The 6,394-nt window shown below is 32.2% G+C and overlaps 1 non-coding gene across 1 annotated transcript; it reads right to left on the bottom strand.

The window, feature by feature from the left end:
* Nucleotides 1-1,569: 1,569 nt before the first annotated feature.
* Nucleotides 1,570-1,676, bottom strand: LOC131176269 (small nucleolar RNA R71). Its single transcript, XR_009146392.1, has one exon. It is a non-coding gene; the product is annotated as a small nucleolar RNA R71 (small nucleolar RNA).
* Between the last annotated feature and the right edge of the window lie 4,718 nt (nucleotides 1,677-6,394).

Below are 6,394 nucleotides of genomic sequence, written 5' to 3'. Positions count from 1 at the left end.
CAGAGTAACGTTTTCCAGCTTTCATTTTCAGAGATTTGGATTTTCTTCTTCTGAGTTCTTTTAGTTTTAGTTTTATTTTCATGTTTTCTTACTTTATTTCATATTTTCCACTTGTAAATATAAGAATGAGTGAGTAGATATTAAGATTTCGGAGTTGGGTGTAATGATTTAAGTTTTATTTGTGGATTTGGACAGGTTTTAATCAGATTTTAGTATATATAAGCTTTGATTCTTATCTTGTATTCTTATTTACATACCCATTGTTGGTACCCTTTGGGTTTTGTTCTTAATCTTAGATTGAAGGACCGAGAGATGAAAATCTATGATAGATAATTAAGATAATGAACTTAATCACCTAGTGTTAGAAATAAACTAATGGGTTAAGAGGAATTTCAAGTTGATTAAAATGCTTAAAGGGTTTTGGGTAATTAAACATCGCATGAGAATGGGGTTTAGTTTCCTTTAAAACACTCTTTAGTGTGCTTGAAAGAGAAATTAAAGGAAATCAGAATCAACTTCCTTCAAATTTATATTTCCCTTAATCTTGGCTTTGCCTATCCAAATCCCAATGAAATTTACTTCATGAACCTCAACTCTGGAATCAATTTTTACCATTAATTAATTAAATCTTTTGTTACTTGCTGAAATTTTAGTAAATTCGTATAGTGCTTAGAATTTTAATTGCTTAATTCATTATAATTTTCTTATTTTTTCCAATTTAATTTGCTGCATCTCTTACTCTATTTTTGGCACAAATTATTGATAGCCCAAATAATCATAACTTTTATAGTTTGGTACTCAAACAATAAATCTCTGTGGGATGATATCTTTTCTTTACTACTTGAATGACCCGTATACTTGCGGAGTACGCAATCAAGTTTTTGGCGCCGTTGCCGGGGATCTGTTTTGTTTGATATTAGACGATTGATTGTTTGGTTAATTTGGGTATTTTATTTTTGATTTTAATTTCTCTTCTTTATCAGTTTACTTTGAGATTTTCTTATTTTGGTTTTTTAGGTACATATCTTTTATATGAGAAGAACAAAAAGTATAGAAATTGATTTAATTTTTGATCCTGAGATTGAAAAGACAGCTAAAGCTTTAAGAGCAGAGTCTAAAAGAAGAAAAGCTGAACTCAAAATTCAAAGACAGCAAGAGCAACATCAAGTGCAACAAATGATAGAAGCTATGGCAAACAACAACAACTGATCAATTAAGGATCATGCTTTTCCTAGTTTTGGAGATTTTAAACCGAGTATTATAAGGCCTAGAGTGGAAGCAAACAACTTTTAGTTGAAGCCCTCACTTTGTCAAATGGTTCAACAATCACAGTTTGGGGGAGGTCCTACTGAGAGTCCACATGTGCTCCTTGCACATTTTCTTGAGATTAGTGACATACTGAAGATAAATGGAGTGTCAGATGATGCCATTCGGCTGAGATTATTTCCTTTTTCTTTGAAGGATCGTGCTAGGGAGTGGTTGCATTCATTACCTCCGGGTTCAGTAACTACTTGGGATGAGTTATTACAAGCTTTCTTGGCTCAATATTTTCCTCCTAGCAAGACTGCAAAATTGAGAAATGAATTAACTTCTTTCAGACCAAGGGGTGATGAGAGTCTCTATGAAGCTTAGGAGAGATACAAGGTTCTTCAAAGGAGATTTCCACATCATGGAATCCGTAAATGGATGCTAGTTTAACATTTCTACAATGGTGTTTCTCCAGCAATTAGAAGTATAATTGATGCATATTCAGGAGGTGATCTTATGGAGAAGTCAGAAGATGAAGCTTATCTAGCATTGGATAAAATTGCTTACAACAATTATCAATAGAGCTGTGAAAGAAATGAAATGAAGAAGCCACCAGCTGGTGTATATGAATTAGATGCCATGAGTATGTTCAATGCCAAATTTGATGCTTTGACGAGAAAAATGGATAAGTTAATGTTAGTAGTATGCCCTATAGCATATCATTTAGTATGTATCTTGTACATATTTTTATTAATAAAAGACATTTCTACTTTTTCGTTTACATAATATATTTATGTGTAATAGAAAAGGTCCATTGATATTTTGTTAGAAATTCTATTCTTAAATTGTTAAGAATATGAGTGACAGTATTTCTAGCACAAAGTATCATAAATAGGTTCACAATTGAGGATACTTCACAATAAGGACATGACTTATCCAGAAAGATTGTATTCATGTTTGTTCCCTAGTTATTTATATGAGATATAAAAAAGAAGGAATGATGAGTCTCATGCCATATGACAAACATGATAGACACTTATACATGATAAGTAGGTTGAACCAGTGATATTTATGATAAGCACATAGAGTTTACTCTAGTCAATGTATTGTCATAAATCATATTAGTGCATATAATCTTTAGACCTGAGATAGCACAATTATCTTGTATATAGGTGGTTTGAGTTTGATACTACTTTCATACTTGTACTGTGTATGGGTACATGGGCATGTGTTGGCTCCTACTAGTTATATATGGAGGTAGGTGTTGATCAAGATGAAATCTGTTCCTCCAAGTAAATAGGGATAAAATCCTATGTTCATTTAATTGTTTTTGATGTTTCAAGTTCCTGGCCAGGACAAATAGATTTAATCAGAAAAGAGTTTCTGATGATAAAATCTTTTTAATCAAGAACTGGAATTAAAAGAGAACATAATATTCACAGCAAATGGGGTTTGACATAAACCATGACTCCAGCTTGAATTAGGATTTTGTAACAGAGAGATTCTAGTACATGGTAACATATGATTATAGGTTCATTTAAGGTAAACCTTATAACTAATTGGGTGGCCATGGCATGCTATGTTAGGTGTTAACCATGGTCTATGAGGTGCATAAAATGGTTTAGAGAAATCATTTATGGTAAGAAAGAGTTCTGATGATATTAAGAGTTGATATCATATCTCATTGCCAATTAGTGATGAGCCTAGTAAGTCACACACATACACAAGTAATCACCAAATTGAATACGATTTAATTAATTAATTAAGAGTTTAATTGATTAATTAAATAGGTTTGGTTTGCAATTAGATTGCAAAGTCCCTAGCATGACTTGAAACCAAATCTAGATTATTGGTGTATAGTATAAGTTAAATTTATATTTAAAGTGTTTAAATATAAATTTAATTAATGACAAATTAATTAATAAAGATTAATTAATTGATTTATATTTGATATAAATTGATTAGAAGAAGAGAAATAATTATTTTGGGTTGAGAACTCAAAATTAAGACACAGGGGCATTTTGGTCATTTCACAGGGTGACATGTGGCACCGTGAGATGGTGACACATGGCACTACACATAAGCTTGCCATATGTCTTTTAATCATGTAAGATGATTAAAATTAAGATTAAATATAGGTTCGACACTTGGCACAATGTGATTGGGTCAATTAAACCTAGAGCCAATCAGAAGGTGACATGTGGCAAGGGTTTTAAGTGGTGACCTAGCTATATAAGTGTTGTTATGAAAAGAAAAAATATGACCAGCTGCTGCCTCCCTTTGCACCACCACCCTTGAGGCTCCCATTCTCTCTTCTTCTTCATCTCTCATCAATTCCAAGAGATTAGCAAACAATCTCTTGAATTAAAAATACTAGAAATTGTTTCTAGTGTCCTGTTTACATCTTTAATCTCTTAAAAGGCAAAACTTGATTTTCTAATTAATAGAAAAGCTTTAAAAGCTGTTCAAGGGATACCATAGGTGATCTTGGTGTCGACAAGCTAGAGGGACAACATCTGGTGTCCTAAAGACGCATCTCAAAGGTGCTAAACACACTGCAGTGCATCAAGAGGTTAGTGCACTTGTTCTTGATCTAATCTAGGGTTCTAAAATTAATCTAATTAATTCTAAAATCTTAAATGGCAAATACAGATCCAAAAATATATTGAAAGAGTTTTAATATGCTGTTTATCATTGAAATCAAATAGATAAAAATAAATCTTGCATGATGCATGTGACCCTAGGTGAAAAATTTTGAATTCAATGATATAAACTTGTGTTTTTCATACTTCTGCTCCTTCAATTGGTATCAGAGCCACTATATTTGCCATTTAGATTGTTAATTTATGATTTAATTGTGTGGTATGATCATAAGATGATAGATCCATTATTGGTTGCAATGAAAGGTGGCAGCATGGTGGAGTGCACCATGGGTGCACATGGTTTGGCTCTTCCCATGGTGTGCGCAAGGTTTGGCTTTTTAATTTGCAATTGTTGTATGATCTAAAAGCTCATCCTATGTTTAATTAAATTGTTTAATTAGAGTTTTAATCATACAATTAAATTTTGATTCAAATCAGAATTTTAAAAATTGTTTGAATGTGATTCAAATCTGAATTTTAAAAGTTGTTTGAATGTGATTCAAATCTGAATTTTTAAAGTTGTTTGAATCATACTCAAATTTGAATTTTTAAAAATTGTTTGAATGTGATTCAAATCTGATTTTTAAAAATTGTTTGAATGTGATTCAAATCTGAATTTTTAAGGTTGTTTGAATGTGATTCAAATCTGAATTTTTAAATTTGTTTGAATGTGATTCAAATATGAATTTTTAAATTTATTTGAATCATATTCAAATCTGGATTTTTAAGTTGAATATGAGATATTCAATTTAATTTAAGTATGTATGTTTTATTTAATTGTTAAATAGTGATATGCATGATGGATGATCATGGACTATAAAAAACCAATGTGATTAGATTTATTTCTTTTATGTTTCTTTAGGATTGTAAATTAATTAATTTATTTTAATTTATTTTGGGCATGTATTATTAAGGTTGTAATAATTTTGGGTTATAATTTTATTTATTTAAGTTCTTGTAAATTCGCCTTGATATGCCAAGGATTACTATGTAATTAGATTGCAAGAAGATCAAGGAGGTCAAGAGCATTGGTGGGACCAGTGGGAGGAATTCAAGATTAAGTGTTGATTATGTACTCCTTCACCAACTCTTGTAAAATGAATAAATGAAATGCACCTAGGAATGCCCTGATTCAATTCTAGGTGGCTCAGAATTGAATCCCTTAGAAAGTCCATGATCATACCATATTTACTGTTTATCCATGAATGCATGAGATGTATGGGAATGTATGCAAGTATATGATATATGCATGCTAAATGGATAATGTGCAAAGTGAGACCTTAATAGTAATTAGGATGACCATAAAATCTTCAAACAAATGATTAAGTTGGAAATGCTATAATTAAAGTAATTATAACATGGGCCCTCCATTGGGTTAATTATTTTAAGAAATTTTAAATAGTTGCATATGATGCAATTAATTTAAGAGATATTCTTAAGAATAATTGTTAAGCATGAGATGTTGTGAATATGTAAATGGTTTGGTGGCCAATATTGGATGTACCTGAGGACATTAAAATTATTTGTATAGTTACTGGCTCAATGGGATCAACTTAACTAATGCAAGATAAGTCAATAATGGATGTACCTGAGATTTTGAGCATTAGAGGCTAGGTAAAGGATTGAACCTCACATGAGATGTGATGGGCAAGGAGTTGCTCACTTATAGTTTATTGTAATTCCAATAATGGATGTACCTAAGGATGATCAATAGAATTATAAGAATTCAATCACCCACTAGAAATCCATCCAACTAGGATTTCTGTTTTCTACTTTGGAAGTGTAGGATTCGCTAAGTTAGTGGGAGGACCAATTTGATTAAAAGACCATAATCATTTTAGTTAATTACATGATACATTTACTAATTAATCTGATTATTTTCTGCAGTTAATTTTCTGATAATAATGAGCACAGAACAACCACCACCATCCAATATCCTTACAAGCATACTTGATCGCAATAGGTTGACAGGACCTAATCTGTCTGATTGGCTAAGAAATTTGAAACTTGTCCTGAACCTTGAACGTATAGGATATATTCTAGATTCAAATGTTTCTGATCCCTTACCTCCAGAGGCCACCCAAGAGGAATATGAAACTTTGGACAAGTGGAAGGAGCATGATATGAGAGCTAAGTGTTACATGCTTGCTTCCATGTGTAATGAGTTACAGAAGCAGCATGAGAACATGCAGAGTGCGAGTGAGATTCTCCTTCACCTACAAGAGTTGTATGGTGAGCATAGTAGGAATGCTAGGTATGAGATATCTAGGCAGCTGTTCCGCATGAGGATGTCTGAGGGACAGAATGTTGGGGATCATGTCCACAAGATGATTCGGCTAATTAAGAAGCTGGAACATCTTGACTTTAACATGGATTTCCAGCTGCAGACGGATTTGATCCTTCAGTCCCTTCCTGAGTCTTTTGGGAATTTTGTGACAAATTTCCATATGACTAAATAGGAATGCACCTTGGCTAGTTTACTCAACATGCTGGTTATTGCCCAA

Source organism: Hevea brasiliensis, chromosome 18, assembly GCF_030052815.1.
Source record: "Hevea brasiliensis isolate MT/VB/25A 57/8 chromosome 18, ASM3005281v1, whole genome shotgun sequence".
In the NCBI taxonomy this organism is placed as follows: Eukaryota; Viridiplantae; Streptophyta; class Magnoliopsida; order Malpighiales; family Euphorbiaceae; genus Hevea; species Hevea brasiliensis.
Note: the sequence above shows the minus strand (reverse complement) of the source record. Positions and strands in the feature narration are given on the sequence as shown.